Below are 25,522 nucleotides of genomic sequence, written 5' to 3' on the forward strand. Positions count from 1 at the left end.
GCTGTGTAAGTGCTGCTCAGCAGCAACTGCAACATGGGTGTGTTATCAGCACTGTTTTCATCACAAATCTAAAACATAACACCACACCAATTACTCTGAAGAAATTTAACCTTATCCCAGCCAAAACCAGTGCAATCTGGTATAATTTCAGTTTTCAAATTCTCAGCTACCGTGTCATTGAACTTCTAACACTAGGAAAGAAATTAAGAAATACTTTTTCTAAAAGGTACATTTCTCAGTCTTCACTAAAATGTGACATTAAACTAATGTTTTCACATTGTAAGGAAATGAGGTGCAAGCTCTAGGATAAAAAAATAATTAGAAGAATTTCTCAAAAATACTAATTTGAAAATAATTGTCATGTTTCTTGTGTGATTTTTTTTTTTTACATTTTCTTCCTTGAATATTGATATATTATGATTTTCCTTCATTTTCTCTATTTCTGCCATTCAACTTAGCAGTGGGAAAGAAAATGGAGTTGCAAAAGGGACAAAGTAGATGAGAAACATTTCTACTCATTTCCATTCAGATTTTTAATAGAATTGTATACAACATTTCTATCATCTTTATCTTTTATTTTTATGAGAGCTCAAGGTGATCTTTCTAGTAAAAATGCATTTGTCTCAATCTTGTTTCTATTTACATGTGAATACCATCTACAAAACATTACTAGATTAGAATCCTTCATTCACTCACAGCAATACCAGTAGTTTCCATTGAGTTGCTCACTGACTGAATTAACTACATGTAGTTTAAATACTTAAGAAAAGCAGGACACAGCTAGGACCTTTGAATAACAGGTTGCAATTTAATAGAGTATTTCCACTCCCTTGGTGGTGGTGGGGAATAAAATCTGAAGTGATTTCTGATGTATTGTGCTTTAAGGAAGAATAATTTTCCGTGGCACATCAAAATGTTGTTGAAAATTATATGAGAAAATTCATTAAAATTATGCTTAAGGACTGGAAGCAATATATGTACTGTAGTATGTTGCATATCCTCCACTATTTTTCGTACAACTTTGGCTAATCCTGAGCTTGATACCTATCCTACATAACACTCACTCATCAAAAACCTTTTATCTTGCCAATAGGTACTGAACAGGATGCTGTTCTCTTCATCATGACGCGTGACCATGCTGGTTTCCATGACAAAGGTTCTCTATAATGTAGCCTAATGTTTACCTATTTATTTTGTGATTTTGCAATTTTGAACAAATCTTATCAAAGCTGCAGTCAGAACAAAAATAACCTTATTTATCCTTGAAGTGACCTTCCCTGGAATGGGGGCAACCTGGGGCATATGGTGACAACAGCTTGGGCCTCCTCTGTAACATAATGAACAATTCTTTGGGTCTTGGAAATTTTAGAAATATTTTTTAAGGTTGTTCAAGGTTTAATGTGTACGCAGGATATGACATGCATTACTGCCTATCATACTTGAGCTGCCATACCTGACATTGCAGGTGCACGTGTATGAGACCTCCTGTGCTAATATCGGAAAAATGGAATGTGACAAGATAAAGGCAATTGACATGAGTCCATTGAATGTCCTGGAGTGACTTAACTACTAAGACTTTACCAGGTTCATATAGTTTTTCTGCTTCAGAAAAGATCCTGGAATTAATCTAACATACATACACTACAGATGACTGGTACAAGCAGGATTAACAGAGAAACAAATGACAGCAAACACCACAGATGCCTTTCCTGCCATTTTTGCCTGTGCCTTAACCAGCCAGGCTGCTGCGGCTACCAACAGAGAGTGTCAGGTGTGCTAATGGGTGACGATACACTAGAAAAAACAGTTTCTTTCTTCACTTACAGCTACTGTAGGAGAAATGAATCAACATTTTAGATGTTGCACCATATTTTGCTAGTCAAGCTTTTCCCTGGTCTCTTTTAATGAAGGAGTGACTCTAGTCCATTTTTCTTCAAGAATAATACTAATTTTTAGAAAAAAAATGATCTGACAACCAAAAACCCAGAAAGCTGCTACACTAGCTGGAAAATAGGCAAAATGATTTTATATTTGGGAAAAAAAATTTGCCATTTTTTCTGCATTTTTAAAAAAGTCTGATAAAGTACTTTGGGGAATTTTTTTGTTTCGTAGAATTCATTTTTTTTTCCCTAATTATTATTTCCTGTTTTATCTAATACCCATAACACTTTTCTGGTTTGGGGGGAAAAAATGGATTTTTATAGATCTCATACTAAATACGTCTGAAAGCCAGACCTAAAAGTTCTCACTGTCATTGCCATTTACTTCAGAGTATTTTTTTTCTTTTTTAGTCAGTAATTACATCCTCAGCACAAACTAGTTGACAGACCAGACAGCTACTCTAGTACGAGGTATCACTTCGTTTAGTCATTATGATCTGACAGTCAGTAAAGAGAGGCAAGAACGATTTAGAAATAGACCGTTCTGCTCCGTAGGAATGGCACATCTTCATTCATATTAAAATAGTTATATGGTATTTTGCAAAAGATATAAGGATGCAGGAGTACTTTATTTGACGGTCTTACTAACAAAATGGGAAAATAAAAGAGAAGAAGCTGGTAAAGATGCTCCCCAGTAGTAGTTATAGGTAGAAAATGGTAAATGTGAACTACTTCACATTTGCTTTCAGCTTTCAATTGCTTATAAAACTTGCTGGTCACGTATAAACTATTTAAACCAAAATGAATGTAAGAACCTGGGCTTTACTTTTCATGTTGTTCAGATTTTTTCTCAATCCCACATAAATGTTCTTCAGGTACAGGAAAAGATCTTAACAGTCACATTCTTCCATCAAGGATTTAATATCTTGCACTTTCAGAAGTCCAGAAGACTGGAGAATTCTCAGAGGCTCAATTCCTATCATGTCATAAATAATACAGAGTCTTTTATACCATTTGTAAGCATAAACCCCCATAAAGTTTCAAACCAGTTTCAATTTAGTCTGAAAGTGAATTTCCCACAGAGACTCTGAAGTTTGTCTAAGAAGCTAACATGCTCCAATATTTTTTAACAATTTTATACAATGTAGAAATCCAAAACTGACTTTAAAAATAAAGTTTTTTGTCCCTCTATGATTTTCAAAGAATGATAAATATGAAGGCAGGAAAGAAATTTCAGCAGTTTGAGACAGGTTGTAATCTCTATGCTTATTTAAAAGTTAATACAAAATCACTCAGAGCTGAACCTCAATGCCATGTCTAGATCTTTTCAAGTCTCAGGCTAAGGAACTTTGAACTTAAAAAAAAAACCCAAAAAGTTCAAGTTGTTGCTGAATTGTATTCAAGGTAAGGTAGGTAAATCTATTGCTGCTTTTTATGCACCCATGTAAATTCTGTCCAAGGAGGGCTGAGCTTCAAAGTTATTAGAAATGCATAACTACACAGATGTTTCTTGTGGATTCACCAGGTTGCATATATAAGGAAGTATTCTGCCTTAAGGCCAGATCTATTTAATCTTGCTCCTTTCTGTCAGTGGAAGAATTTGTGAAATTAGGGATCTAAAAGTCTGTAAGAAGCACAGGATCTGTCTAAATTAGGTTTCCAATTTTCACTTAAACTTTTTGTACCAAATGAGCCAGAATTCTTTTTTTTTTTTTTAATATAGGAAATTAAGTTGCTTTTATAGACAATATGTTGAATATCTCATTTTTGAGCTGAAGAACCTAACTCAAGGCAATTGAAATCCCAGAATGTACTGGTCTCATCAAAGTACCAGAAAATTGTCTTCTTCTTGATACTGATATTAGAATGTATTTAGACATTTAAGAAGAAATAGTTTACCAGTTGATCAAAATAAAAGGGAAATTTAGGTGAAGATATCAAAAGACAAAATCCAAAGCAGATGAAGATTCAATAGGGAAGTTTCATTCTCAGCCACCATCAGATGCTATTTATTACAATTTAAGGAAATTCTTTATACAGTAGAGTGCCAAACAGAAAAAGTGCAAATAAAATACATTGTAAGAATATAATTCAGTATTTTTAAAGCTGATTTTGCAAATATACTTACAACATTCTCTAGGTGTCATGTGTCCACTGCTAGAAGCATTTTAACCAAACTTACTTTACATGAGTAAAAAGAACTCATGAAGTATAACAGTGAACATATGTTTAGTGTGTCAAGACAAGCAGCAAATAATATATCACTGTTGACTTTGAATAAGCAAAATGAGGTATTCCTGAAGGTTAATGAAAGAAGTAAGCAAATTGGACCTAATCATAATGAAAAATAGGGAAACACCAATCTACGTCTGAAGACCAAGGAAAGGAGACTTTTAAAATTTTTTTCTTTCCAAATTTAATATAAGGTTAAGCATTGTTTAGAAGTATGGCTGACTTGGGAACAGAGTTTCATTAGAATATATGTATCCCTCAACACTCAAATATTTTTCAGAAACATTTTGTGTCTGTAGAGTTTGATTTAAATGACCACTTTGAAAACCAAGTTTTCAGTTTAGATCATATACCTCAACTTGGTTTCCAGACGTGTATTCACAATAATTCCTAATTTCCTGAGAATTTTTAAAACTCTTAAGAGCTTTAAAAACCAAAACAAAACAGAAAAGAACCCTAAAGTACTGTGTTTTCATTCCTTCACCCTAAATATCCACCTTTGTTGTAGAAAATACACCTGAACTCCAAGGATCATGTTACACTGTTGTATTATTGCATTGTAAATGGAGTAATATTTTGTGTGAATTATTTTAATCTTTTCTTTTGCTAGAATTATTTTTTTTGAGTGAAAGAGGGTAGACAAATTCGTAACTTATAATAAGCATATATCTAAGGATTCTTCCTACATACTTTGGGTTTAAATGTCAAAGATACAGAGGTCTCATGTGTCAGAGTCCAACAGTTTCTGACTAGGTTCTTTAGAGATCCCCTAAGAGGAGAGTTTAATGTTTAATTCCAAATTTACTCTTGAAAATTTTTCATGTTACACAAGATTTTGATGTAACAGAATGATGCAGCAATTGTAGTGCAATCACAATACAAACACAATATCGCATTCAGCTGGATCCAACATACAGCTGTATCACAATATAAACATGATTCCCATTGCCAGTTTCTACGTGTTCACCATCAAAATAGTGGTGTCCTCTGTTGCCAAAAAGTAATGCATGGGTTGAAGGCAGCTCAAGCCCATTTCTCTCTTCAAAGATCATTTTGTTGCTTTTTCATTTTTTCTATTTTCTTTTAGGCTGATCCACATGTATAGTTGACCCATGCTGGTGTGGTAGCTTAGGAAGACATTTGATTTGTTCAGGGAAAATCATTACACAACTGTTTGTTGTTCACTCAACTAATACACCAAGGCGGTCTGCTCAACCCATACAGCTGTTCATCTAAAACAAAGGCCACCTTCTAGTCCCCTTTTTGTTTAAATAAGTTCAGCTTTCTTTGCAACAGTCACTCCCTGTGACCTTCCCTGAGCTCCATCAGTACAATGTTCTTGCCTATCTTCTCTGAGCCTTCTTCTGTTATAGGAGTTTGTTGATTCATCACACCATGTCAATAAAAGATTGCAATGTTGTGAACTAAATTCATCTACATATCACCATATTAGATCCTTCACCAAATATGATGTGCATTCAGAATTCATAAAAAGTTCTAGACTGAGAAAACTGCATTTTGTTGAATACTTAAACATTTGTCCAAGGTCTGAACATGGCCATCCTTATCCAGGTGGAGAAAATTATATATTTTTCAGTCAGACCAAGAAATCTGAGGAAAATATTGTCTGACTCTATGCAACACAGCTATGTCATTCAGTTATATGAATAAAGGGTAATCTCTAACTGACATAGATATCAAACACCCATATTAAAGGCACTTTTAAGCTTCTGCATCACTGTTTTATTGATGTTTCTTAGTTAAGAATAACAATAAATGCTATTCTATACTCTTTATTTTGTTAGCAGTGATTTCCTACTTTTCATTGCATAAAAAGTAATTTGCTAATGTTTTTTTTAATTCTCTTGATATTGAAGTAATTTCATAGATGAAGTGTTTCATGAACTACAGGAGGAAAGAACTACATTTTCTTCCTGGTTAAAGATCCTTTAGCTTTACATTCAAACAGTTGGGAGTTTCTGTGGTAGCAATTCACATTAAGTGCTTTCTGCAAAACGAAAATGTTTATCTCCCTCTCTACACTTCAGCACCATGGTTTTCTATAAGATAAATTGAAAAAAAGAAATGGCTTTTTTATTATGTGATGTTTTAAAAAAACAGCTCTTTAATCGACTATTTAATTAATGCTCTTTACGACTCAGTCATATATTAAAGAATGAAAATCTTTGAAGTTAATCACTTAGTCTGTTGCTAAGGGTAAGAAAAAAAACCCCAAACCCTGAAGAATAATTCTATGAGCAGTCAAAGATTCATAAAGAGAATTGCACAGAAATGGTTTACAGCATGTTTTGCATTACTTAAAAAAACCCACATAATTTCTAGGAATTTCTATGGTTTTGAAATTTAGCTGAAGTCTGACTGTTCAGTTGACTATCTGATGTTTGAAAGAGTCAATCTTATTAATGATGAAAGAAAAAAGTGAATGATAATAGTGAGTGACAAACTTTCCAAAGAGAAGGGTTCATTGGTATACCAAAATAGCTAATATAAATAAGTAATCAAAGATCATGGTAATTTTAAAATAAATAAATAACTACATAACATTATGGCACTAACACTGTCATAAATAATTTCATTAATAAATAATATAATTTCTGAAACAGTAAGAGAGATTAGTGATTTACTTGGGGGGTGTGTCTGTTTTAGGAACTCACTGCAAGCTTGATGGGGGTACCGATTGTGGTACATCGTTATAGCTATAAGCAAATTCTGGCTTCAAATGTATTTATCTCAAAATGGAATTTATCAAAAATTGTTGTTAAAATAAACAATTTCCAAATGGTAGCTGAAATTAGTTATTACTCTGGTGTTTTGTACTTGTCCTTGATGAACAAAGGATGGATTTTACTTTTTGCGTGTTTGTGTCTCACTCTCCATTTGTGGACTGCCATGGATCTAAGTCCTGAGGCCTTTTAAATTAACAGCAAAAAAATGTATGCTTCACCTAAGTGCATTTTCATAGAAACAGCACTTCTTCATTAGCCTCAATCTTAGGTGAGGCTTAATAAGAAAACTCTAAAGGCTGTATGCCTTCCTTTATATAGTCATAGTTTTTGTTTATGAATGTTAATCTGAATCATATAGCATTTAAATAAAGGAGTAGGCATAAGAATGAGATTTTCAATTTCACTATTGGATTCCTGTTCTGGTAATTAAACTCGCTTTACAGTCCTTCAGGTTAATTATAAGATTCATATCTTACATACTTATAAAATAAACAGCTGAAGGATTTTTTTTCCTCCCTATATATAAAAACTCCTCCTTGTATATAAAAAAAACCCTGCAAATAAGGAAAATCACATTCGTAAAGGAAAAGTAAATGCAAGGTAACACATGAGGGTTAATAGTCCAACTCCACATATAATTTTAACTGCAATAACTTCAGCTGCAAATATTATAGCATTTGAAATTAAAATGCAGCAGAAACTCATCCAGCTGCATTCTATGTACCTGTTTGCTAGAGGCTAGTATGTTCTCAGCAGTTACTCATGCAGGTTTACTCTGAATAAGGTGATCAACATATGTGGGTCTCACAGCAACAGTTTTTGTGCTGCTGATCCAAATGTGGAAGATTTACCTTCCTAAAGCAGAATAGCAAAAAATGGGTCTTCACAAACAAGACAGGAGAGATTAACAGGATATTTAAAATAATTTTTCTGCAGAAACTAAGGGTTATTATTTGTCATTTGAACTTTGACTTTGAAGGGTTCAAATTACTGGATAATATCCTCACTTCCTAATCCCTGGGAAACATCAGTGACATTCAAGCAGCAAAGGTTTTTTTAGTGTACGTATGTATGAAAATATACACATATAGAGTGACAGTCAATATGCATAAAAGTGATATTGCTTGGAATTTTACTGGACTTTGTACTTTGATCCTTTTTAACTGAAGGTTTTTGCTTGAGTTGTATATGAGATACATAAATTATTCTTATAGAACTCTGAATAACTTAATCTGGATTTCAAACAAAATCTTCCAAACTGAACATATATGCTCATGGAAAGCAAATACTGATCTATATGTAAAATTATTTAGCTCAAAGTTTACCTAATCATACATAGGAAATACTAATTTCCCCAGCTGAGGTACTTTGGATAAAGTGTACTTGAATTCACATGAAATTTGAGATCTCTCTCCTTAGACATATACAGAAACATCTAGACATGGTGTAGCTAGAAAGATGTTTTGAAACAATAAACACAACATACTCTGACATTTCAGTGACATGATAAGTGGTCCTGTAAATGTAATAAGTCCCTAATTATTTTATTTTACTTACATATTATCTTTTTGACTTAACCAATTAGAAATTCTGCTTTACATAATACTATATAAATACATGCTAGAGCTATTGATACAGTAAGGTTTATTTATTTATATATCTATTATGCTAAGCACTTCCCAAAATCACAGCTGAAAAAAGATCCAATACACAGATTGGAACAATTTAGTAAAAGAGGTTTGTTACTCTGCATTGTGCAATGACAGAGAAAATGGAAGGACGTAATTAGTTAATGACTGTGACTCATAAGCAGTACTGATTTCTGGCAAGGTGATCTCTCATTCACAAATAGCTTTTAACTTTGTATTTTTCTTTCTAAGCTGGTGATTGATTTCGCCAGATTTTCAAAGATATTTGTAGGGTGCCATCATAGTTCACAGTTATCTCTGATGAGTATTTAAATGATGCTAGAGAGAATTATTAGTGCTGTCTATGAAGATTCCTGATGATTCTTATTTTAGGATTTAATTTTCAGCCGCTTATGACTTTTAACTCATTTTCTTTCTCCCTTACTGTCAAGTGTTCTGGAATTTTTTTAGCCAGAACGGTACAGAGACATTATTTTTCTGATACATATGTATAAATTTAATTGTAGAAAACAGATGCATATTATTTAGAAGATTTCATTTTACAAAGCTTGCAACCATGACTTGAAATTTTTCAAGATACTTGTTAGTAAGGAGTTGTCATTTACAGTTCCCGTGGAAGGTATCCTGAGTAGGCTGACATATTTTTGGCTATTAATCAGGCAGCTCTGTCTAACCTCTCAGATCTTCTATGGACAAGGTGGCCTGTGAATGCATCACCCTGCTGAGTAACCAGGTAGATTCTCTTCTACAGTTGTAATGGCCCAGAAAGGATTTTCATTGAAGGTGCTCTTTCTGTCTGTTGAAAGCTGCTGCATCATGAGCCACAGAAATTGATGAAAAGGCTTTCTGATGAGATAAAAGGCTCTTCTGTCTGTAGCAGTACTCATAGGCTATGAGTGTTGGAAGCAATCATTTAGAAGTTTGGAATAGCAAGACAAAGAGAGGCATAAGGATTCCAGGAGACAAAAGATCTGGAGAAAGAAAGGAAAACCAAAACCAACCAAAGAAAAACCACTGTTGGTGAGGGTAGGATATAAATTGTATGTGTGTGTGCACGTGCATGCATGTAGGTAAAAAGAAGCTAGAGTTCAGACAGTGAAAGTGATGATCTTGGGTCCCAGTGAAAGAAAAACTTGTTGAAGTCACAACACGTACTAGTCTGAGGACTAGGAAAAACATACCCTGAGTTATGATAGAACTGTACTGGAATCAGTATTTTCTGGTTTCTCAGATCTGTGAAACATCACCAAGTTGAGGAGGACCAAGGAGGATTATTAATGAAAAGATTAAGCCATCTACAGGGGTATCTTTGGCTGCACGCTGCTAATGCTATCAGAGTCACCATTAAAGCAGCAGCACCTAAAATTGTCAGGAAGTGCTCGCAGCATTTTCAAAGTTTGTTAATAACAGTCAACTGATACTTCCTAAAGCTATGATTGTGAAATCAAAGTCTTTCCCTAGTTGCTTATATATGTTATAAAACATGCTAATACAGGAACTTCAAGGAACATATGTGAAGTCATGTTATTGGCTTTTGCACTGGAAAAGAAAAAAGGAGGAAAGCATAAAATAATGAACTGTAAATGAAATGTATTACATTTCAAGGTTAGCAGAAGTGCCATTATTTTCCTGATACATTTGTATATATATAATTTCAGCTGATGCAGAAATTTCTATTCATGACTAAATGCTATCTATGAAACAGCCAGTAAAATATTTGCATTTTATTTGTGTATTGCTCTGGAATTCTATGAGATAATGTAGAACTTTGGTTCCATCACTTACGTTTCTCAGTGTACTTCAAATTCAAACTTGAGGCAAGTTCTTTGATCTTGCCTTAACCAATGTTAAGAAACAGAATCAATACAAGGGCTTGATCCCATGTCCTTTTCTTAGTGGCTGTGAAACTGAATGAAAGAGAACTGACTGCTCAGTGAAACCAATAACTGCACTGAGGTAAAGGAGAATCAGGGCTGACTCATTCTAGTGAAGAAGAGAGGAAACTTACACTGTGAATTAAACATTTCCACTGTTAGAGACTTCCAGGGATGATTGGCTTAATTTAACTTGTTACCTGAGTAGTGAAACGCTGTTTGAAATTAGTGAAACAGGTAAGAAAGATGTAAGAAATCATCAGGTGTGTATACACACACACATGTACGTATATATATAAACGTAAAGAGACAGCCCATGCCTCTCAGAGAGCCATGTTAGCTGATGTTATTAAGAGCAATGTTTTCTCACCACACTTTCACAAATTCCTAGTCAATCACAGGAAGTCTAAAAGATGCTAGTTCTAATAGAAGCTGAATTTTAATAACTGTATTGATATTCCTCTAATGAAAGCAATGTATTTATATTTGTGAAATTGTAGTAGAAACTAAATAAGGAAAGTTTATAGAGCACTCCAAGAGCATCAATATTTTAGTCACGTCTGTAAGGATAGGGAACTCTTATAATTACTATGCTGGTCATGCTATTTTAATCATTAAGTATATTGTTGAAATTTTATTCACCAATTTGAACAACTAAAGTATGTGGAAAGAATATAAACCAAAAAATCTCGCCAGACAATTGTTATCACGTTTTATTTGATCTAAAATATTTACAGCACTTAACATTTATATGATCCTGTCATCATTTACTACTACTTGCCTCATTATACTATAAAATTACATGGAGTTTAGAATTAAAAAATAACTGAATGTGTCCTCCCACAGATACTGAGGATTTCTGAATTTTGCCTAAGGCATCAGATTTTTTTAAAGATGATTTTCATAAGTGATTAAAAGATAGGTAGTAAATGGGATGAAGGATGAATTATTAATTTTTATGTCTATTACTTGCAAAGTTAACTATTCACAAACAGTATGTGGGTATTTAAAAGGTATGCTTTGTAAGCTAAGATACAGAAAAATCAATTGCATATATTCATACATAATTTTGCCTGTAATGTTTTTGCTTTATATGCCTGATAAAAATATAGTACTGATGTAGTGCTACCCTTTGGGAATGGTCAAGCACTTTGTCTCAGATGATTTATCGAGTTTCATAAAATGAAAATGGGTGACATTGAGAAGTGCCTGCAATTTCTTTGACCTTGGGCTGATGTTTTCGTCACATTCTTAGCTAACAGCATTTTCACATCTGTCATAAGAAAAGGCAAATGGATTCTGAAATTAGGTATTATGCCCTCATTGTACATCCCAGGGCCTATATAACATGCCAGCAGTTTTCTATCAAAATACTTTTTCTTTACTGCAGCATTTTACACAGAACTAGTTCTGAGAACAGATACATGCTAATAAGGACTAAGGTACTTAACGCCTTTGACAATGCACGAAAACTTGCCTAAAAAGTTGTAGCTAAAACCTCCTAGTGAACAGAATACTATAACCAATCTTTCCTATAATGAATGGAAAACCACCACAAACTTTGCCATATGATACTGTAATAAAGGAACAGTAGAATATTGATTAGTTAGGAATATAAAAAAAAAACTTCAACATAAATTAATTGTTTTTAAACAGTACTATAATAAAAATTTGGAGGATAAATGACTGGATTCTTTCTTTTTTACTTAACAGAACTAAACTTTATATTAGTAAGTCTAGCCTTAAAACAAAAAGCAACAGAAGGGACATAAGAATAATTTATTTGAAGATGTATAAAATTGAATGATTTTCCCAAAACAGCAAATGAAATACCTGTTATGTAACCTCTGCAGCCCAATTATTCAGCACAACATGGTTCAAAAGCCTAAGAATGTTTTTTGACAACCTTCATACTCTTTCTGTACACAAGTGTGATGAGAAAAAAGACCAATAAAAAAAAAAAAAAAAAGATTAATGTCTTCTCTTTTGGTATTGTAACATTGTTAGTGTTTTTATTTCTTGTCTCACTACCCATAATGCTCCACCTTTGAACAGTAATTTCCAACAGATAGATATTTGTTGTCCAAACTCTAAGTTCAGGTTTTCTTATTCTATGCCAAACTGATGAAACCAAATTTTGAAACTGCTTCGGAAAATGTCATCAACAAGCAACATAACAGAAATTTAAACAGAATTTGTAACAAGGCAAGAAATAATTCAAAACTATTTCAAATAGCTTAAAATTTACCAGTTTTCTGTTTGTATGTAATATCAGACATTTGTTTGCATATATGGAATTTGTTACAACTCTTCAGTAAGAAGAAAATCAGAGTTTATTTTTCTTGATTAAAACTTACGTATAGAGTGATAGATGTGTAATGATAGGTTTTTGATATATCTGAAATAAAATAATTTCCTGTGTTTCTGAAGACTGATTGCCGTATGAGGCATTAACAGCCTGTTTGGGCAGTGTATTCACTAATTAACTCTCACATAGCTAGACAGATTTTGCCATGTTTAGAGTTAAACTGGGTATTTTTTGACAAAGTTTTTTTCATCAAAAAGAGTATATCTGTCAACCTCTTTCCTAGTTGTAGTTCTCTCTCTCTCCCCCTGCCCCGGCCCTGCCCTGCCCCCCACCCCCCCCACCCCCACCCCCCACCACCTGCACTGAGTTTACTGAACTTTTCTCAAATGGAAGCCAAACTTGCAAAGAAGTCTTCCATGTTTATTGGCATGTAGAAATAGGAGTGAAGAGAGTAGAATGCTGAACTGGAATGCTACTTACTTATATGTCATGCTGCAATGTGATTTCTATGCTCATTGCTATGTAGCCTGGAGCTTAAAAATTCCAGTTGTTCATCTGATTGTCATCTAGCTTTCTTAAATCATGTCAGGGACCCTGGATTCTATGTATTTCCAAAGTTGAGGACAAGGATGCTTACTAGACCACAATTAGAAGTCTAGGAATTTACAGAATAAATATATATTGAAAAATAACTGTTTCCTAGTTCACTTCTGGTTCCTGGTTCCTTGCCTATGTACACTGGATAAATATTGGCTCATTATTGGGTGTCTGTGCTTCATCAAAACCAAAACTTTAACAGAGTACAGTAAAGGTGCTAGGGTTGATATTGTGATACTACACAGTTTTCACTGCTTCTACTATGCAAAGGCTTTTAAATTATCTCACAGTTTTCAGCCACAGCAACTCTCACTGCATGTAGAATATCAGCAATTTCAGGCTCATAAATCATTAGCCCAGTGGCTACAAAACTGCATTTACATTATTTCAGAGACTTTAAACAGGAAAGAGTAGGAAACAGTAATTGCAGATTAGGGACATGAGAGCATCTAGTGCGGTTCAGAGGTGTTCCATGGACAAATACAATGTAATGTGGATAAAATAAGTTTGTTCTGATTTTGAACAGATTCAGGACTCTTCTGAGTCAGGAAGAAGGCAACCCTAGAGTCCCTATCAGCAATCTGCTTTCTCTGAGCCAACCTTCACCACCATGTTGACCAAGGTTTTCAGAATCATTGCTAGAGTACTTCAGGTTACAAATTTGAACCAGTTCTTTCCTTCTGATGCCTAACACTGCAAATGCTGTGAGCACTGAAATAGAAAAAAACTTTATGTAGCCATTCTAATGAGAATATTTCATTTTGGATGCATGTGTCAAAAAGCAAATTTATCCAACAGTCTAGTTTTAGCAGCTTGTCAGAAAACATCTAAATCACAAACTGGCCAGAAATCCTGTATTCACCCATTCTTCATTCTGTCTGTTCTCCAAACTGACATTACTTGAATTCCATTTAAATGTGCATATCTAAACACCATTCTCTTAATATAAGCTCTTAATTAATTTCCTTACCTAATTTTCAAATTTTCAATTTGAAAAATAAAAATGCTTAGAAATATTTAAAACTACTTAAAGAAGTACAGAAAATCATCTTTAAATCAATAGCTAAGGAACATACAAAGATTTGTGGTTCAAGCATTTGTCCATTTGACTAGACATTTGATTCATTTTGTTGTGCATTGTAAGTATCATAGATTTCTCATAGACTGAGACTCAGGTTTACTCAAGGTATCCAACTTCTTGGTAGAAGAATGTGTATTTTTCTTCCTCCAGTCATGGTTCAGATCACTCCAGCATCTCAAATTATATCTGAGACTTTGTGTATTTCCAGTCAAACTTAAAGACATTAAGGATTAGGTCTATTTTTAATTACATGAAACAATCAAAGAAAGGATACCTTGGGATAAGCCAATTTGAATCCTGATCAGAGTTATTAGTGCTTAAAAGCTTATTTGGAAAAGGACTACTAGTCAGAGGACCGGGAAATAAATGTTCATAGAATTTGACTGACACCAAAACAACATATACTGGGCATGCAGTACAGGATAAATCACCAATTACAGGAAAGAAGCAGGGAAAAAGTAGAATAATTCTGAAATGGCTGGACTAAAAGATAGAAAAGTTGCATTTTAAAAGAAAATCAGTGATTAGAATATGGAAGAACAGATGGTAAATATTGTAATTTTCTCTTTTTGTATTTTGTTTTCTCTTCGGTGCAAGTGTACACAAAAGTGAAATAAAAGAGCTGGAAAAGCTAAACCTCAAGCCTTAATTCATCTAAATAATATGAATCCACTTCATAACATGTTTATTATTCCATTCACTTATATGCAGTGCACTGTCTCAAGACTAGGCTTTAACTTTGTGTATCTTTTTAAAAAATGTGTTGCATTTACTTCTTTTTTAAACAACTGTACGTCCACTGTATATGTGTATAAACTTCACATTCAAAGTAGTTTTCATATACTTTCAGGAGAAAGGAAGACAATATATCAATGAAAGACAACAATAGTATAGGTAGAGACAACTGCAGGAAACTCTGATTCGTTTTAACCTTCCTCTTTTTAACTTTCTCTATATTACTACTATTGGGTTTTATCATTTTGTTACAAGCAAAGGGTCAACTAAAGGAGGTTTCCCAGGACTGTGTTCAGTCAGGCTTTGAATATCTTCAATATTTGCGCAAGTGTAATTCTGTCTGCCACAACTCAGAATGCACCCATCTATCAAATGTGGAACAACCCATATTTGCACAGAAAAAAATGACTATACAATATAGTAGTAGAAATTCAAAGTGCTTGAGTTTTTATGGTAGTCCAGCAAAAAGAAACATTCCAGCATGCAGGAATGAAGCCTGTAATTTTGTTGTAAATTTTGTTGCACATTATTATTTATTGATGAAAACTATATGACATCAATCATTTTAAAATGCTTCAGAAGGATTATAGGCCTTTTACTATCCCTGAAACAGCAAAACCACAAAACACCACAAAACCCTTAAGTATATTGGCCATACTGGGGTTTTTTTCTCATCCAAAAAGAAATGTTGTCCTTAGGAAATATTCAGTGAGAACTTCTTGTATTCATAAACTGGCTGATATTCCTTGTTCAAGCAGGGGAATAAATCTTACATTTAAACAGTAAGGCAAAATTTAGAAGACAATCAGGGAAGTGTGAACCAGGAAAGGTCTATATTCTATGTAAATCCGTAAAAACCCATAGAGGTGACACCTCAGATGCATGCCTCTAATTGCCAAGCAAAATTTTTCCGGTATCTTCTAGAATAGAACTTACATAATTTAAAACTGGAACTGAAAAGGAATGAAAGTATAGAGTTTTTTAGAAAATATATTTATTTTTAACTGTAATAATATGAATAAAATATTTGCATATCTCAGTGATTTTTATTACTTAATGAACTGAAAAATAGAAACTAGTCATAATATCTGTTCATTCTGAATGCATAAATAAATTTTAATAGTGGTTACAAAAAGATAAATCTTCCCAGAAATATGGCTAAATAATATGAAAGCCAGCTCAAAAAGTAAGATCTTTTTCTGGTTGTATATATATAAATTATTAACACATGCTTTTATGGGACACTTTCTTTTATGAAGGAGTTATTTGTTATTCAATAAATAATCATAACTAGTTTCTACACAATCAAGAAATACTTTGTTAGCCATTCTTAACATAGGGTCTGTAAGATAACTCAATTTAAAAGTTCTCCCTCTATACATTCTTATGATTTTTTTCTGAAATCTTTGCTCCCTGCTTACGATCTATTTTAGGATATAATAATAAAATAAAAAATGTTCTGTAATTCACATTTGAGGACATTATTTTTCCCATCATCACATATTTCTGCATATTTTCCAACATTAGATTTCGTTTGATATGTCTCAGCCCAATCAGATAAATGAAAGTATTTTTGGGTTTTCCATGCTACTTATTCTGAGCATTTCTTAACACCCAAACTTGACCACTCCTTTAAAATACTTCCTGTCAATCAGTGATTTATTAGTCCCAGACTAGAATACTTACAGATGATGACTTCCAGTAGAACTGTACCCAAAATATTTTAGCAGTTAAATATATTTCATGCATCTTGCTTTACAGTTTCTGTTCAGAGTGGACATTTTTTCATATCATTCCACAGTCTGTGAAAACATTCTTTTTCTCCTGATCCATAAAATATATGGTTAAAATCTTAGATAGTTATCACATCTGAGAATACTTGTTATATATAAGGCAGAAAGAGATGTACTGAATAAAAGCATTTCTGGTCACAAAGAAGATAAATTATGAAGAGAAGATCTGTTAATTTGTAAACAGCTGATACAGCTCAAAGATGTGAATGCTCTGCAATTGAAACACTAGCCTTGAGTGAACTCACATATTTTTTTCTGATTATGAAAGCACTAGAGTAAATTCTGAAGGCAACTGGGTTAACATGATTACATGACATACTATATAATCAGAAATCCTTCTGTGTCTACTTGCTGCATTAGTGATAATGATTTGAGATGCCACTGACCTGACCAAGCACAGCCTACATAAAATACTTCAATTTCAGTATGTTGTTGTACATATGAATGTCTGCAAGATTTTCAAAAATGCTTCATATGAAAAATTAACATTTGATACTCTAATTCAAGTATACTCAGGCAAACTGCACTTTTTTAGTTATAAAACTGATGGGAATTCATAATAAAAGATAGGTCTCAGCTATAGCTTTTATAAAGCTTTTATCGATCTCACCAAATATCTGTTTGCTTGGGGTTTTTATTACTAATCTTTTTAAACATTCTTACTCTTTTTACCGATAACCTCAGAGACTCCTCAAGACCTGTAAAGGATAGCAAGTTTGGATTCTAAGGCTGTGCTGAAAATGGTTCATACTAGTTTGGTTCACCAATATTAAACTTCTATGCTGATTCAGAACCCTCTAAAGCAGCTGCTGAGGGCAAAATCCTGTTACTCATCTAGTGTAATCTTGAGCTGCCATTATTTTCTGAGTATTTTCTGCAAATACTAATTTGTATCCATTAAACCATAGATACCCTAGATTATCCTAAATAACACAAAACAACTATGTAATAAGCTTCTTTTAACATCTTCTCAGCTACGTTTCCCTCTGGCTTCTGTTGGCTGCATAGATTAGATTTCCATTGGGTAAAATGGGAACTGGGAAATCTAGCCGATATATGAAGATACTTTTCTGTAGATGCCTCCATTTAGATGTCTTAATCTTGAACTAGATCTTACTATATATGTTTCTCCAATAAGAGGCATTATTTTATCCATTTACACAAAACAAGGCACAAATAGCAGAAATAAATGTAATTAATTAGGCTGAAACCAAATTAATTTAACTCTAAGAGGAATGAAATTTTTTCCTCTTTAGGTACAATACAGCCAGCCCTTAATCAAAAGTAACTAAAGGAAAGAGATGATATGGAACCCTAACTATGATAGTCCTGAAATGGAAATTCAGGACATGCCGATAATAGTGGAAATCTTTATGCATTCTGTGTATCTAGAAGGAATGACTCATAGTAATAATCTCCTCTTCAAGCTGATGGGAGGCAAAAAGTGCGTATGCTTCCTTATGCCAGGTAGCAGCATCAAGTAGATGATAAATCATTTTGTAAATCCAGTTAAAATAACTCCCTTCTGACTTACAGAAAGCATTCCAAGGCATCATTTTCTTTGAATAGCTAATATTGACTCTGCTACTAATTGAATTAGAAACTATAGTTAACCTTGTTGTAAACTCATACACTTTCCAACTGAATAAAAGCCTTCTTAGTACATGACCTGTAAGTTACATGTACTTTAGATTCTACAAAAGATATGAGAAATATTCCTCATTAGAAGTTATTTTTATTTCTTTTGGTTTATGACACATCTGTCTACTTCCTGACATGCTTATAACAGCCTAAATGCCTATACGTAATAGGCCTAAATAGAATTAAAAGAGAATTCCTGTGACATCTTCATTATATCTGTTTTGTCTTGTTAATTTACTGATGTCTGAACTTCTGTTCCAAGGTTTGCCTCAAGCTCTCTATGCAGCTGAGGTTACAGGTATTTATCTGGAATGGCTATTACAATAATTTCCTGTGTTAGAACATCCCCTGTTCTTTTGACATTAGCATGACTTATGTGGTTTTAATATTTTTTGACATCTTATATATTAAAGGAACTGTGACTCTGTGCAGCCTGCTCTAGGTGAACCTGCTTTAGCAGTGGGGTTAGACTAGGTGATCTCCAGAGGTCCCTTCCAACTGTTCTGTGTTTCTGTGATTCCGTAATTCAGCCCAGTTTCTACTGAACATTGCAATACCACCTGAAGTCACTGGAAATATCAGTCATAGAATGACATGTTACATTCTCCCTATCAGATCTGTTCTGGACTCCTGCATGCCTCTGTAAATAATATACAATGCATCATTATTTTAACTAGCAAAATTATGACAAAAAAAAGAAAAAAATCTTTAAACAGAAACAATCATAAGAAGATGAATCACTAATTCATTACAGTGCACAGCAAGTAAAGCCTAAGAGTTCATTAGATAGGCGAGCAGTAATTACTTCAGTAGCTTCTTCACAAATGATAGTTGTTGATTACCTATTTGCTTTAGTTACAAGACCACTGTCTCCTGTTTTGGAAATAAATGTGCCTTTTCTGCTTCAGCATTTGTGCAGCAGAAAGGTAGTGTTGTCCTAACACAAGAACCTGTCATAACACATTTTCTCATGTTTGACATAAAATGGAAAAAATACTATTTATTGCAAATAACTTTAAATATTATATCCAGTTTTGAATTGCAAATTAGTAGTGGCTTTCAAAGATCACTTATAACATTTTTCATATTATCTCAGTTTAGCACTGCTTTCCTGGGAACTAAATGATAATGTCATGTACCTGGGGGGTCGTTGGGTGGGGGGGTGGGGAATTTAAAATTAACCCTTGTAAGCTTATCACTGCCACTGCATGATCTCAATGTATAGTGTTCAGGTTTTACTAAAACTAAATAAAAATGTTACGTATGCACTTGCTCTGAATAAAACCAGGAATTACCATCAGAATATCTTTAAAGATGTGTGAATTAATTTGGCTTGAAAACTTGTTAAATTTCAATTTCTTGAGAAATTTTGCTGCTTCAGGACTCTGGGAATGAATTACTCTGAGAGGCAATTTACTTGTTTTCAGCAGTTTGAGAATTATTAGATGTAGTTAATTAAACATAATGGGAGGAAAGCGGTGAAGCGCAAGGCTAAGTGTTACCTCTCCATAACAGCTGTCATCCACTGGAAGAATGGAGCTGTTAATCTCAAGAATGCAGCTTGCATAGGTGGTTTCCTCAAAAAACAAAGCCTAAAAATCTGGAAGGGATCAAGATGTGATGAAATTCTTTCCTGTCAGATCAAAATGAGTTATATACCAACTTCAGTAACTGCAGGACATAGTAATGGTGTGATGAAAATGGCATGAAAATCCAGGAGACCCTTACAAAAGTCCCTTATTAAGAAATAATAATATGAAATGAAATGAAAGTACTCCACCAGTTTCCCTTAGCATTGGGCCATTATATTGAAAAAAAAATATCGGCCTGAGCTGGTTTACTAGTTGACATAGTACTCAATGACGTTGTTGCATCTAATGCTTAGAACCTATTTGAACTTCTGATAAAAAAAAAGGTTATTTCTTATTTCATAACAAATGTATGAATACAAACCAGTTTCTTACAGCCTATTATGACAAAGCTTACATTTCTTTCAGCAGAATAATTTGCCTCAAAACTCTCATAAACAGTTAAATGTTTATCTATGTAAGAATGGAATTATCTCACCAATTGCACTAGACATAAATCTATTCTAAATAAAGGACAATTCTGTAGGGGACATAAACTGCTAAAGAGGTGTTAGCTAATGTAACTAGTTAACTTCCAGCTAATCATCAAAAAGTTAAAATAGAACAATCTGATGTAAATTTATTTCTATGCATAAAACTTAGGTTAAACATATTTTTAAAAATACAGTCTTTTTGTATTTGTGCCTTGTATGTGAAAACAGATTTCTAAGACCTTTTATCAATATTATTTGATTAAATATATGAATTAAAGTCGATCCTCATCACTTATTCTATATCAGGCTATACAGCAGTATAATCTATTAAAAAGCAAAACATAGATGACACCTGAATATAATGCATATCATACCTTGTGATTATACATATATATAACACACTTTATTACTATGTAACTATCTACAAGTATCTGGGCCAAAATTCTAATAGTTTAATACTTACTTGCATGTAGCATTTATGCTCTGAATTATGGGATATCTTTCTTCAATAGGGAACTACTTCTGATTAGAGTAGGAAATTAATGTTGAAACTGAATTTTCACAAGTGGTTCTAAGCACATGATATATTTATTAGTGCAGCAGTAAGGGATAGTAGCTGAGTCACATGAAAGGTGAAACTGTTCCTGAGGACATGGAATGCTTCTCACAGACTGAGAGTAACAAATAAAGAGAAAAAAACAGTTTGGGTGGTTGTTCAACTGATCTTGATGATACAGATGTATCTATGAAGTGAACAACAGTAATCTGCTTTCAGTGGCATTACATAGGTAAAATTTGTGTTAGACACTAACTCAGAGTTATAAAATTTTAACCAGAAACTAGCTCATTTGGATAAAAAGTAAACAATATATATAAAAATAATATTAATAATGCAGAAGGAAATAGTTATCAAAAAAGTTGACACATAGTGAAATAATGTATTCTACTTTTACATAAACAGTTACTAACCTAGCTAGTAAGGTTATTTTTGATGTTAAATTCTTTACATTGCAAAAAATAAGTATGTTTGAACTTTATCCAGAATCTAAGTAATGACAATAGAGTTCAGTTTTCAGGGTTTTTTTTCCCCCTTTTCCTCACAGTTACATAACATTACCATCCTTCCAGGTAAGTCTTAGTCCATCCACTGAAGAAAAACTGTATTAACCTTATTTATACAAGTATTTCCTCTTATTTGTTTGGAGATTCTCACAAAATGAGAAAGATATAGTCTGAAATACTGCCTAATAAACTAGTTTTGCACCTGGAAATCTGTGGATATAATTGGAAATATGAGATTATTTTATTATATGAGTGGATGTCTGAAAACACAGTTGGTTGGCAATCTCACCACTCACCAGGATCAGTAAACCTTTGAGAAAATTTAACATGTTCTTTTAATATGCTAAGTAAACCAACAATAAATTTAACTCTTTTGTGAAAATCATTGGAGAAAAAAGATAGCTATAGTTTAGAAAAAACATTAAATTATGGCTATAAATTGTTTTTCAATGTAGGAGAAAATAATACCTTTTTCCAGTAAAACCTTGCATTATACCTTCTTTCTTGTTACATATATTTTTGACAAGAAGATGTAAATTTTTAACTTTTTAAAAGCTTTTGGTATATATTAAATAATATTCAGCCTGTATAAAATTCAAGGGAAAAAAAGAAAAAAAAACACCAAAAAGCCCAGAAAACTTTCACCTTGCTTTCACAGATTTAAGTAATTACAAGAAATCACCAATGGTGTTGTAGAAATGCTGTATAAATTCCATGCTGCTTCATTGTGTCTACACTACAACTCTAGATTTCAAAAGATGAAATCAAAATAATTCAAGTTGAAAGAAGCATCTGGACTCATCTAATCAACTGCCTGCTCAAACTAGGGATAACAACGTGCCATGGATCATACTTTTAACTATTTGTGTGTGAATCGTGAAAGTCTGAGCTTCACTTTTGTCTCTAAAGTACCTGTTACTCCAGTTAAATGCATGATGTTAGGTCTTACAAATATTTCAATAGGCTATTTGAAGAAATTGTTAATTCATTTGGGAAAGATTATTTGCAAAGAAACCTTTCTTTCATTGTGCTGGTATAAAAATTATCACAATTTTTTACTGTCCTAATCCTTTTACTTCTTTGCTCTGTAAGGAAAGAGGTGGTAATCCTTATACTATGAAATAGCAAAATGAGATGTCCAGATGTTGCTCAGGCTAAACTTTGAAGGTATTAAAACTCTTCCTGAACTTGCCTATCTCATTTATCAAATATTTTTTCTTTATCTGTCATCATCTTCCTGGTCATCTGTGACTTACAGAGTATTTTTGGTATGTTTTTGCAATATGAAACTTTAATTATTACACTATATTGTGTAATTCAGTGCTTTGAAAGGCAGATATCTGTCCATTTGCTAATACTGGGAAGAATATTTTACAAATAAGTGGTTGATTAATACAGAAATTAAGTTGGAATTATGCTTCCAGCTGCAGAGGTGAACTACTGGGCTATGTATTCTAACTTTGGAGGATAAAGAATGCAAAACTTGTTATCAGCACTTTCTTCATTCAATGGAAAGGCAACTAATCCTGAGTCCTATAATTTGCTTTACAATGCTTTTCAGAACAGTGATTAGTAGTAACTGGTATTGATATGTAGTCAGCAGTTACTTTTTTTTGTCACCAGCTGTGTTAGATCATCATCAGAGTGTCTACTGTGAGCTATGTAGCAAAGAAGAGTAAAGGAGTGGATCAGTTATTATAGTTAATCTGATTCAAGATCACTGGGAGGAGGAACAATATGGAATACTTTAGAAAACAGATGAATATTGTAGTAGTTTTTATGGTTTTATTACATTTTATATTGGACAGAGTCCTTTAAAAATAAGGATAGGTAGTTTATATTGCCTTGGAACAAGAGTTTGAACTAGACACCAGTCAGGAACAATTCTAAACCATATTTTCTATCATTGCAATTATTCTGTGTACAAACCAAGAAAGTTCTAAATGCTTTAAAGTCTTTTCTAAACTAAAGAAACTGCTGGATCTTAGTCAACCAGAGATGATAAAGTTTTATCTGCTGCAAGTTTCAACTGTTTCTGGAGAAAAAAACCTGTAAAAGTAGTCAAGGCAGACACTGAAAAACAGCTGACAGATTTGACATGAATTTAAGGCACTGCATGTAACATAATGTTGCTGCACATGGATTTAACTCTCTAGTGTTTCCTTCTTTATTTTAAAATAAACTCCAGGGCTGTATATTTGTATAATCTGGGCAACATGACTGAGCTACTGATTGATCTGGTTTACTTTCTGTGTCCTGTTTCATCCCATCTCCCATCATATATTAGTTCACCTTTTTTACACATATTCAAAAATTGTACCTTATGCATTTAATTTGTCACTGAAATAAGCAGCACTCAGCAACTGGTCATCTAAATAACTACCAGACATCCAAATTCTACTACAGCTTCTTTGCAGAGACAGCATCTGAATGATTATTTTCTTTTATTAGCTTTGCCATCATACCAGAATTATTTTATTACTCTCAAGACTGATCTTCAACCAGCTGGATTTTATCTATACCCAGTTTTCTTCAGAAAATATAAATTAATTGTTTAGTCCTCAGCACCAAACAAAAAGCAGTATCTCCTGTAGTCTTCATTATAGACTGCCTCCATTTTCAATGGAATGTACTATCCTTCTGGTTTTAAAAGAAAAATCAGAATAGTGTGATAAAGTTCATGGGGTTTCTTGAAGTAGCAACTGCAGCACGACATTTAAAAATCAAATGCACTTGCATAACTAACAATTGCTTTCAGTAGTTTAGGGCAGGAATTGCAGAGGTCATAATGATTTTCATCAAATCTCTTGTATGCAGTAACAATGTGTATCCTGTGCAAAAACTTTAACTCATATTATAGGAGCTTATTTAGATGGTAGGTAGGTACCCCTAAATACAGCCAAAGAACTTCAAATTCAGCTCAGAAGAAATCTTCCTTTTATTTTTTTTTTTAGATTATCCTTATAAAGAATATGATCATTACCTTCAGTAAGTGATGCTGTGCTTTAGAAATAATCTTTCCATTGACTGCAGAGATTAAGCCGCAGTCAGACTGAAAACTGAACAAAAAGGTTGCAATATAGATAACATCTTTCATTTCCTATAGCCCCATTGGCATTTGAGTCTGTGGGATGAACTGATTGAAGTCAGTGGTGTTTCACCTGCTTTCAGGATGTCTGAATAACCAATTATATTTCTTATGATAAAGAATGAGAATGGCATAAAAGTTCATCTGTGTAGGATGAACATGAACATTGTGCAACAAAGAACCGGAAAAGTCTTGTATGTTTTCATAATGCAGTTATAGTAAATGTTTCTATCATATGCCTTCAAGTTCTAAACCGCCTACATATGGACATATCCATAAACAAGTAAATCATGTTAAGTAATGAAAGAATATGTACTGTCATGCATATCAAGTAAGACAACATAATATGGGAGCTTTTATTTTTTTAACTTATGCTTTTAGACTTTTCATTGTTACATTTAAAAAAGCACATACACAAAATGTAAAAGGTCTAAATTAATATTACTTGTAGAAACTAATATTTCTATACTACATATACCCTTAATTTCAACTTGATTTTGCTAAATTCTCCCAATAACAAGGAACACATGGATTCCATGATGCATTACACAGTTCTGGTAAAAATGCTTCAGAAATATCCTGACTTTGTATTTGGATAATCTGTGAGTGACATCTTCCCTCAATGTACTTTATTTCCTTTGGGAGGAGATGATGTTGAATAGGGAGCGTGGGTCTCACTACCTTTGAGGATTGTTATGATGTTTGTGGGTTTTCTAAATATAAGTTGATAGAAAGTACTTCAAAAAGACTATTAGAAGAAATTACCAGTGTAC

Source organism: Falco rusticolus, chromosome 2 (genome assembly GCF_015220075.1).
Source record: "Falco rusticolus isolate bFalRus1 chromosome 2, bFalRus1.pri, whole genome shotgun sequence".
Lineage (NCBI taxonomy): Eukaryota > Metazoa > Chordata > Aves > Falconiformes > Falconidae > Falco > Falco rusticolus.